At 35.1% G+C, this 9,860-nt stretch overlaps 1 non-coding gene across 1 annotated transcript; it reads left to right on the top strand.

The window, feature by feature from the left end:
- The first annotated feature begins 9,082 nt into the window (after positions 1 to 9,082).
- On the top strand, positions 9,083 to 9,189 carry LOC121222737 (small nucleolar RNA R71). Its single transcript, XR_005920107.1, has one exon. It is a non-coding gene; the product is annotated as a small nucleolar RNA R71 (small nucleolar RNA).
- The last annotated feature ends 671 nt before the right edge of the window (positions 9,190 to 9,860 follow it).

Below are 9,860 nucleotides of genomic sequence, written 5' to 3'. Positions count from 1 at the left end.
GGTTCTTTAAGAGGCTTAATTGCTAAAATCCTTATGCAAGGATGATGAAAGGGAAAGATAGCTAAAAGAGTTGAGAGAATGATGAACGAGTGAGAGATGATGGGATGAGGGATGATTGAAAAAGTGAGAAATGAGCTCTTATTTATAAGTGAGGTAAGGGAGCTAGTTTGCTAAAAATAGGAGTGTCCATCCTTTGAAACTTCCTCCAAGACTGGCCGGCCATGAGTTGAGGAAATGTGGCTGATTTTTCCTTTATTTTTGGTTAATTTGAGTGCCACAAGAACTCAGGACTAAGACTCGGTCATCAGCAAATCTTCGAGAAAATCTCTGATTTCTTTAAATCTTCAAGGACTTTGTATAATTAAACAAAAAAATGGTTTATGACATCCATGTGCAGCCAAAAATTGGGTTGACTAGATCCCCAATTTGGACGATTTTGTAATTAGAAGAAAACTCTCAGACCTGTCCAAAAATAGTAGATAGTTTAGAGGACCAAATAATATAATTTAACTACTTTAATTAATCAATTTAATTAATTAATTTAAACCCAATTTATTAATGAATTATTAAAAATGAATTATTAAATATAACTTTATATTTTATTATTTAATTTAATCATGCATGACCCACTTTATAGCTTAAAAAAGTAATATGTTCAAATTAATATAAAATAAGCCATTTTATGCATGAAAACTATATAATAAAGTATAAAATCATATTTTAATAATTTCTATGTTCTAATTTCATACTTTCGCATATTTCATTAATTTATTAAACAATTACTTGGTTTTAACAACAAATTTAAATAAAAAGGTGATGAATTATATAGGAAAAATCATATATATTTTTCAGTTTACACACCCCCAAACTTAAATCATTGCTCGTCCCGAGTAATGTTCATGCACTGCACAAGGTTTTGCTAAGGCAAAATTTGCTAAGAGTGTAAGTAGCATCAATCTTTATCTTATAATCATGCAACAATAAATTCATGCTCATAGACCTTCTTTATTAACAAGTAACTCATATACAAATATTTTGAAAATTTTATTCTAAGTTTCAAGATATGCCAACATGAACCATAGTTTGCATGTATGTCACAACCATAGATAATATTTTTTATTCAATACAATTTCTCATCAATCAAGCAAAACAATCATAAGGCTTATTTATGATATTCATATGTTGAACTTAATACTTCCTCTCCACTAATGTAGGTGACATAATCATCAAATCAATAGGTCTTTTATAAGGTTGTAATAGGGCTCGGTTAAAGGTGGGGATTTTAAGAGATGAAATATTTCGGTTTCAAAATCTTAACCTTTAACTTGTCTTGGATTTCTCAAAATTCAACCTTTTTCTTCAAGTGAACCTGTGGAACTCCCCCAAACTTATTTTGAACTCATACTCATACATTTTCTTTTTGGAGACTAAGAAAATTTTTCTTCACTCTTTCTTTGTCTTTGTTGTTTTGTTTAAGCATTTGGACATACATCTTTATGAAAATTTCCTCAAATGTTGATTCCAAAGACAACTTTAGTTAAGATAGGTGCACAAAATTAGGATAATTTTAAAAAATGGTACTGGCTTATAATGTAGGTTTATTACAATGAACTGGCCTTTAAGCTCAAAATTATAGTTTCAAGGGTCTAATATCATAAGGTGGGCTTGAAAAGGCTCAAACGATCTAAAGAGAAATGGTGCCTATATCATCTTAGTTTTTTATGTCCCCTAGGATTTCGCCTCAAGAAAGTTACTAAGTCAATTCTAAAGATATAAACCTTCATGCATGTCTAATCTCAAGAGAAACTAAGTTTTCATGTAAAACATTACCTAAGACTAAGATCATAAAAACATTCCATTTTTCATGATAACATACAATCACTCAGATAAATCATCATTCATGCTTGCATACAAGCTATCTTATTAAAAAGAATTTCTCTAAACATTCATTTATTAAGACATACTTATGAAAGAATGATTTGAAACATGTTTGAAAATTTTAAAAATTTGAGCAATCATTTACCTTACCCCCTTTAAAAAAAGCAAAGTCCTCATTGTGAGAATAAAGTAATGAATGAAAACTGAACACCAGGCAGTGTTGTAAAGAAAGAGAGGTGAGTCATTAAGACTGCTTAAATACCAAGTCTTTCCTAATAACTCAATCCTAGACATGTTCATTCCCATTGCCACATCACTTAATCTTTTTCTTTCTAAAGAAGTTTTTATTCATGCTTGCTATGTTTTATTTTGGAAATATTAAATCCTAATTACTAAAGAAATAAATTCCTAAAGACCTAAAAATAATTAAATAAATAACAAGATAAAAATCCCCCCTTTTATTTTTCTGACTCGTTCCCTTCGTTAGTTTGCATCTTCAGTATCTTCTGTCCATGTCTCAAAGATGGCATCTGGGAACTTAGGAACAAAAGTGTTAGAGATATTCTTAAAAGTATTTCGAATTGAATCATCCCTAATTTTTGCATATTTCCAGTAAGTTTGCTATTGTTTGTGCATGAACTTGCACATGTCCATCATAATTGACATTTCCGATTTCTTTGAAGTACTTGTAAGAGTCGGCATGGGAGTTGTATATTCAGGCTCAACACTTAGCTTGACTGGTTCTTCTTCTGGCTCAACCTTAGGTTCAGGGTTTTCAGCTTCTTAAGCTGGTTGAGGACTTTTTGGTTCCTTATCAGATTCTTCTTATTCAGTGTCTGTAACTGAATCAGCTTCAGTTCTGTTTTATTTGTTGACTCTTCAGTTTTTGACTCAGTTGGTTCCTCTTGCTCACCTTGGTTCAACTCATGCACTCTTTTTACTAACCTTTCAAGATCATGACTTGTAATACACCCTTGAACATACTGCCCCTTCAGATTTGCTTGTGTTTTAACACGGGCCCTTAAGCAAAGTGAAGTGATTAATGATGGGAAATAAGCACTTCCTGCCTTCTTTTTAGCACAATCATGAATCTCCTTGAGGATAATTTTCCCAACCTTAATGGATTTTTCTGTCAAAATTGCATATAACTAGAGCATTCATTCCATCAAGATGGTGGAATTGTGTGAGATAGGCATAAAATTGTAGTGAACAAAAGAAAAACATACATTTGATACTGGTTTCAAGTATTCTCTTCGATAAGAATGGCTCCCATTCTTTCTTATAATCCATTGGGATCCCGAATTTGTCACAACATCAAGCACTTGTTGAAGAAAATCCCAATTACTCATCTTCTTCAACATCAGGTAAATTAAACAAATCATTGATGGACTTAGAAGTAAGAGGTACCTTTTTCTTTCGAACGATAACTTCAGTAACATTTTACGTAGTCAAACTAGCATAGAATTCTCAAACTAGTTCATCAGCGGGAAGTGAACAACCATCACAGAATCGTTCCCATTTGAGAGTATTGATTATCTTTCTAATTGGCACAGGAACAACCATCACATCATTGCTCTTCAGATTAAAACCTTTTTCTGACATCATAGGTTGATGCTTGAAAATTGAATCAAATCTCTTTTTCACTTCTTCATCAACCACAATCGAGTTTTCAGGAGTAGTCTTTGACGATCTAGTTCTTTTGCGAGACATGGTACTTTCCCGAAAATTTGGCAGAGTTTCTGCGCAAGAGAAAAAGGAGAAATCGGCAAAGTTGGTATAACTTGCTACGACAAAAATCTTGCGACAACAAGGATGGTACGGTGGCGATCTCTTTGTGGCAGCAATAGGGAATTTTGACAAAAAGAGAGAAAAGGACTAGGGTTTCTTTTGGGATTTGAGGTTGACGGTACAAAGAAGAGATTTAGGGATTTTTAGGGTGGAAGTAAATTTCTTTGAGGGATATGAAAATTAGTATAATGGAGAGGGGTTTATATAGGGAAAAATTAGAGCAACATGTAGCAAAAATTTAGCTATATTAAAGTTACTTGGGCGGCAAGTAATGGGTGTAACGGCAAGGCCTAATTTTTTCCCTCTTTTTTACTGTCTTGGGCCTCAAACTCAAACTGTATCTTAAAAAAAACTGATTAGTACTTGGGCCAAATTTGACCCCTTTTATTAACATAAAAATTTAAAATTTAAACTGAACAAAATGAAATTTAAAAATTTTAATTAGAAAATTTCTTCTTAACAAATTACATTAAATTAATTCCCAGGAAAGGTTGAGGGGTCACAGCGGTCCCGCTTAAGTTCCAATATCCTTAGACAGAATTAATTAAATGTAATAAATTAAGAAAATAAGTTCTATTTATTTATTTATTTACACACTGAGTTCATGAAAAATTAAGGGTCTACTAAGATGAGCAAGGATTCAATTCGCTCATCTTCACCATCACAGTAGTGTTTGAGACGTTGACCATTAACTTTAAACATACCTCCGTAATTGTCATATAATTCAATAGCTCCATAAGGATAAACTCGGTAGATGGTATAAGGTCCTTTTCATCGAGATTTCAGGTTCCCACGAAATAACTTTAGCCTTGAATTAAACAAGAACACCTTCTGACCTTCTTTAAACTCGCGAGGTCGTATATGAGTATAATGCTATCTCTTTGATCTTTATTTACACATTTTGGCATTCTTATAGGAAAACAACCTCAGCTCTTCCAACTCACCCAGTTGTGACATCCTTCTCTCACCGGCCTACTTTAGATCAAAATTTAACTGCTTCAAAGCCCAGTGAGCTTTATTCTCCAACTCTAATGGCAAATGACATACCTCTCCAAAGACTAATTGATAAGGATTCATTCCTAACAGAGTCTTAAAAGTTGTTCGATAGGCGCATAATGCATCATTTAGCGTTTGAGACCAATCTTTTCTACTAGGGCGTACTACCTTTTCAAGGATACCTTTGATTTCACGGTTCACTCTTTCAACTTTCCCATTGGACTGGGGGTGATAGGCAGTAGCAATCTTGTGCTTCACATCATATTTTTCAAGCAACCACTTAAGCCACTTGTTCACAAAGTGAGAACCTTCATCACTAATAATAGTTCTTGGTGTCCCAAATTATATAAACACATGTTTATGTAGGAATCGCATGACTACTTTAGCATCATTTGTAGGGTATGCTTTAGCTTCAAACCACTTAGATACATAGTCCACAGCAACTAAGATGTATTTGTTCTTATATGAAGAAGGAAACGGGCCTAAGAAACCAATGCCTCATACGTCGAACAATTCAATCTTCAAAATGTTTGTCTAGGGCATCTCATTCCTTCTTGATATATTTCCAGTCCTTTGGCATTTATCAAAGTTCTTCACATAAGCATAAGTATCATTAAATAGTGTAGGCCAAAAGAAACCTGCTTGTAAAATCTTTGTTGCAGTATGTGAACCACCAAAGTGTCCCCCACTTGGAGATGAATGAAAATGATATAATATCTCAGCAATCTCACTTTCAACTACATACTTTCGGATTATATTATCTGCACACTGTTTAAATAAAAACAGATCCTCCCAAAAATAATACCGACTATCATGAAGGAATTTCTTCCTTTGTTGGTATGTCATTTCTCGAGGAATTATTCCACATGCAAGATAATTGGAAAAATCAGCAAACCAAGGTGTTTCATGAATTCGACTCACCTCAAATAAGTGCTCATCTGGGAAATTCTCGTTGATAGGCACTCGTGATCGAGTTGCCTCATCTTGCTCTAACCTTGACAAATGATTAGCCACTTGATTTTCAACACTTTTTCTGTCTTAGATCTCAAGGTCAAATTCTTGGAGTAAAAGTATCGAACGAATTAGCCTCGGTTTTGCATCTTTCTTCATGAGCAAGTATTTAATGGCGGTATGGTCAGTAAATACTGTAACTTTGGTCCTATAAGATATGAGTGAAATTTGTCAAAAGCAAAAACTATAGTAAATAGTTCATTTTCAGTTACCGTATAATTGAGTTGGGCTCCCATCAAGGTTCTACTTGCATAGTAAATTGGATGAAACACTTTATTTCTTCTTTGACCCATCACAGCTCTAACGACATAGTCACTTGCATCGCACATCAACTCAAAAGGTGAGTTCCAATCAGGTGTAACGATTATTGGGGCAGAGATTAACCATTTCTTTAGCTCTTCAAAAGCTTCCAAACATGTTTTATTGAAATCAAACACTATATCTTTCTCTATCAACAAACGCAACGGTTTAGAAATTTTTGAGAAATCTTTGATAAACCTTCGATAAAAATCGGTATGGCCTAAGAAACTTCTTATTCCTTTCACATTAATTGGGGCCGGTAATCTTTCAATTATGTCCATCTTTGCTTTGTCAACTTCAATTCCTTTCTTTGAGATCTTATGACCTAAGACAATCCCTTCCTTGACCATAAAATGGCATTTTTCCCAATTAAGGACAAGATTTGTCTCTTCGCATCTCTTCAGTACCTTAGCCAAATTATTAAAACAGATATCATACGTGTTACCAAAAACAGAAAAATCATCCATGAAAACCTCAACAAAATTTTCAACCATACCAGTAAATATTGCCATTATGCATTGTTGAAAAGTTACAGGTGCATTACATAAACCAAAAGGCATTCGCCTAAAAGCAAATGTACCGTATGGACAAGTAAAGGTTGTTTTATGTTGGTCCTCCGGGGCTACAACTATTTGGTTATATCTCAAATAGCCATCTAAAAATAATAGAATTCATTACCTTCTAGTCGATCTAACATTTGATCAATAAAAGGTAACGGAAAATGATCCTTCCGAGTGTCTTTATTCAGCTTTCTGTAATCAATATAGATTCTTCAACCAGTAACAGTTCTTGTTGGAATAAATTCATTGTGCTCATTTTCAATAATCGTGATTCCACCTTTCTTTGGCACACACTGCACTAGACTTACCCACGAACTATCTGAAATAGGATAGATGATTCTTGCATCTAACGATTTAATCACTTCCTTCCTCACAACTTCCTTCATAATAGGATTGAGCCTCCTTTGCCCGTCAATTCGAGCTCTTTCACCTTCTTCTAAAATTATTTTATGCATGCAAAAAGAAAGGGCTTATACCTTGAATGTCAGATATGGTCCAACCAATTACTTTCTTAAATTTCTTTAAAACAACAATCAGTTGTTCGTCTTCATCTTTCGTTAGTTCTGCTGAAATAATCACAGACAAAGTAGAACAGTCACCTAAATAAACATATTAAAATGAGAAGGAAGTACCTTTAGTTCGAGTATAGGTGGTTCTTCTATTGACAACTTGGGTTGTACAAATTCTCTGACTTCCAACTCCAACGGTTCAAATCGTGTGGATTGAATAAAATTTCTCAGATTGGCTTCCATCAAAGCCATATTTTCTTCACCTTCTTCATCCTTTAAAGGGTCAAGATCTAAGGCTTTCTCCAATGGATCTTCTTCAAAATTGGTTTCCATAGAAACCAAGGTTTCTATCTCTTCCATAATTGAACACTCCTCTGTCGGATTAGGAAATTTCATCGCTTTAAGAATGTTAAAAGTTACCTGGTCATCTTGAACTCGCATGGTGAGTTCGCCTTTCTGCACATCAATTAATGCCTCCCCATGGCTAGGAAAGGTCTCCCAAGGATAATTGGCACTTCCTTATCTGCTTTAAAATCTAAAATAATGAAATCAATAGGAAAAATAAATTTATCGACTCTTACCAAAACATCCTCAATCTTTCCTTCGGGATATGCTAACGATCAATCCGCTAGTTGAAGCGTCACAGTTGTAGGTCTTACTTCACCTATCCCTAACGTCATGAAAATAAACTTAGGCATCAAGTTGATACTCGCTCCTAGGTCACACAATGTTTTACCACAGTAAGATTCACCAATGTTACAGGGTATAGTAAAGCATCCTAGGTCTTTCAATTTCGGTGGCAGTTTGTTCTGCAGAAAGACACTGCACTCCTTTGGCAAGGTAACAATCTCATACTCACTTAGTCGTTTCTTCTTGGACAATATATCCTTCATAAACTTCACATAATTCGGCATCTATTCTAAAGCCTCCACCAGTGGAATATTGATGTGTAACTGCTTCAGAACATCCAAAAACTTCTTGAATTGCACCTCATGTTTCTTCTTGTGTTGCTGTAATCTTTGCAGATATGGAGGTGATAGAACTTTCAATTTAACCGGACAACTTTTCTGAGTAGGTAAATCTGCATCCAAAGAAGATGTTAAAATATCTGAATTCACTAAGTCGGCGTTTACCTTGTCAGACTTTGCATATTCTGATTCCTTTGGTGTAGGAACTTCAACAGCTGGTTGATTCTTCTCAACGGGCTTATCTTTGACATCAATCAATCGAGGTTCTAAAGTCTTACCACTTCACAATGCCACTACCTTGATATGTTCTTTACCCAAATTCCTTGGATTCTCAGTATTGCTCAGCAAGGTTCCTTACTGTCTATTCTGAAGCTTCGTAGCTAACTGATCCATTTGGTTTTCCAAATTTTTGAGTGTTGCTGCTTGGCTTTGGAGCAAAGCGTCATTCTTTGCCATGTACGCTTTCAACAACTTCTCCAAACTTTTTGATGCCTCAGCCTGAGGTGGTTTTGGAGCTTGCTGATTAAACCTTTTAGATTGGTTGGGTCTTTGCTGTAATAAGTTATTGTTCGGTTCATTTCCTTGGTTGCTCCAAGAAAAGTTCAGATGATTACACCATGAAGGATTGTAGAAGTTGGACTGGAGTCCTTGTCCACTCCTATTTTGATATTGGTTCCCCACATAGTACACTGACTCGGGATTTGATGGACAATTCTCAAAAGAATGACCTTCCCCACAGTACACATAGGAAACCATTTCAAATGGACTTGGTGGCTGAGCTACAAAATTATTAGTACTATTAACGGTTAACTATTTCAACATAGAGGAAATAGACGATACCTAAGCTGATAACGAAGTGAGGGAGTCAACTTCATGAACTCCGGCTACGCGTCTTCCTGAACCTGTTCGATTTATTGGCCATTGATAGTTATTACTCATGATCCTCTCGATGATCTCATAAGCCTCATTTTGAGACTTAGAAAAAATTGCACCATTCGCGGAAGCATATACCATCAATCTTGTATGTGCATTGAGACCATTATAGAATGTCTCCAACTGGATACAATGAGGAATCCCATGATGAGGACACTTACGAAGTAACTCCTTGAATCGCTCCTAAGCCTCATACAAAGACTCGTCATCCAGTTTTTTGAAAGTTGTGATCTCGTTCCTTAACTTAGCGTTTTTGCTAGGTGGGAAATACTTAACCATAAATCTCTCAGTTAATTCTTGCCATGTAGATCTAGAACTTGGTGGCAATGAATTGAGCCATGCTCGTGCTAGATCTCGCAATGAGTATGGAAACAACTTCAACCTCAGTGCGTCTTTAGTCACACCGGCTATCTTGAATGAATCACTCACCTTCATAAATAATTGAAGGTGGAGATGTGGATCTTTCATGGGCATACCACTAAATTGGCCCACCGTTTGTAGCGTTTGAAACATCACTGGTTTCAATTCAAACTGGGTTGCCTCAATATCCGACCTTCTAATTCCAAGGTTTAACTCACTAAAAAGTGGCACAATATATTGTCTGATGCATCGATCCCTATCATCGGCAATAAGGATAGGATTTCGTACAGTATTGGCTCATTACCTTAGTCTTGATTCTGATTTCCAAGGTCCATCTTGACTTGTCTTTGAGCTGTTTGTTCACGTCTTCTTTGTCTGAAAGTCCACTCAATTTTAGGGTCTACAGGGAGTAAATCGATAATTCAATCTATGCTCACAAAGACCTGAATAGAAAATCACAAAAAATAATAAGAATAAGTTAGTAATGTTAGAAATAAATTAAATTGAAAATAAATAATTTCACCAAAAAATGACTATGGCAATAGTTGACAATCCCC

The sequence above is a fragment of the Gossypium hirsutum genome, chromosome D10, assembly GCF_007990345.1.
Source record: "Gossypium hirsutum isolate 1008001.06 chromosome D10, Gossypium_hirsutum_v2.1, whole genome shotgun sequence".
NCBI classification, from domain to species: Eukaryota; Viridiplantae; Streptophyta; class Magnoliopsida; order Malvales; family Malvaceae; genus Gossypium; species Gossypium hirsutum.
Note: the sequence above shows the minus strand (reverse complement) of the source record. Positions and strands in the feature narration are given on the sequence as shown.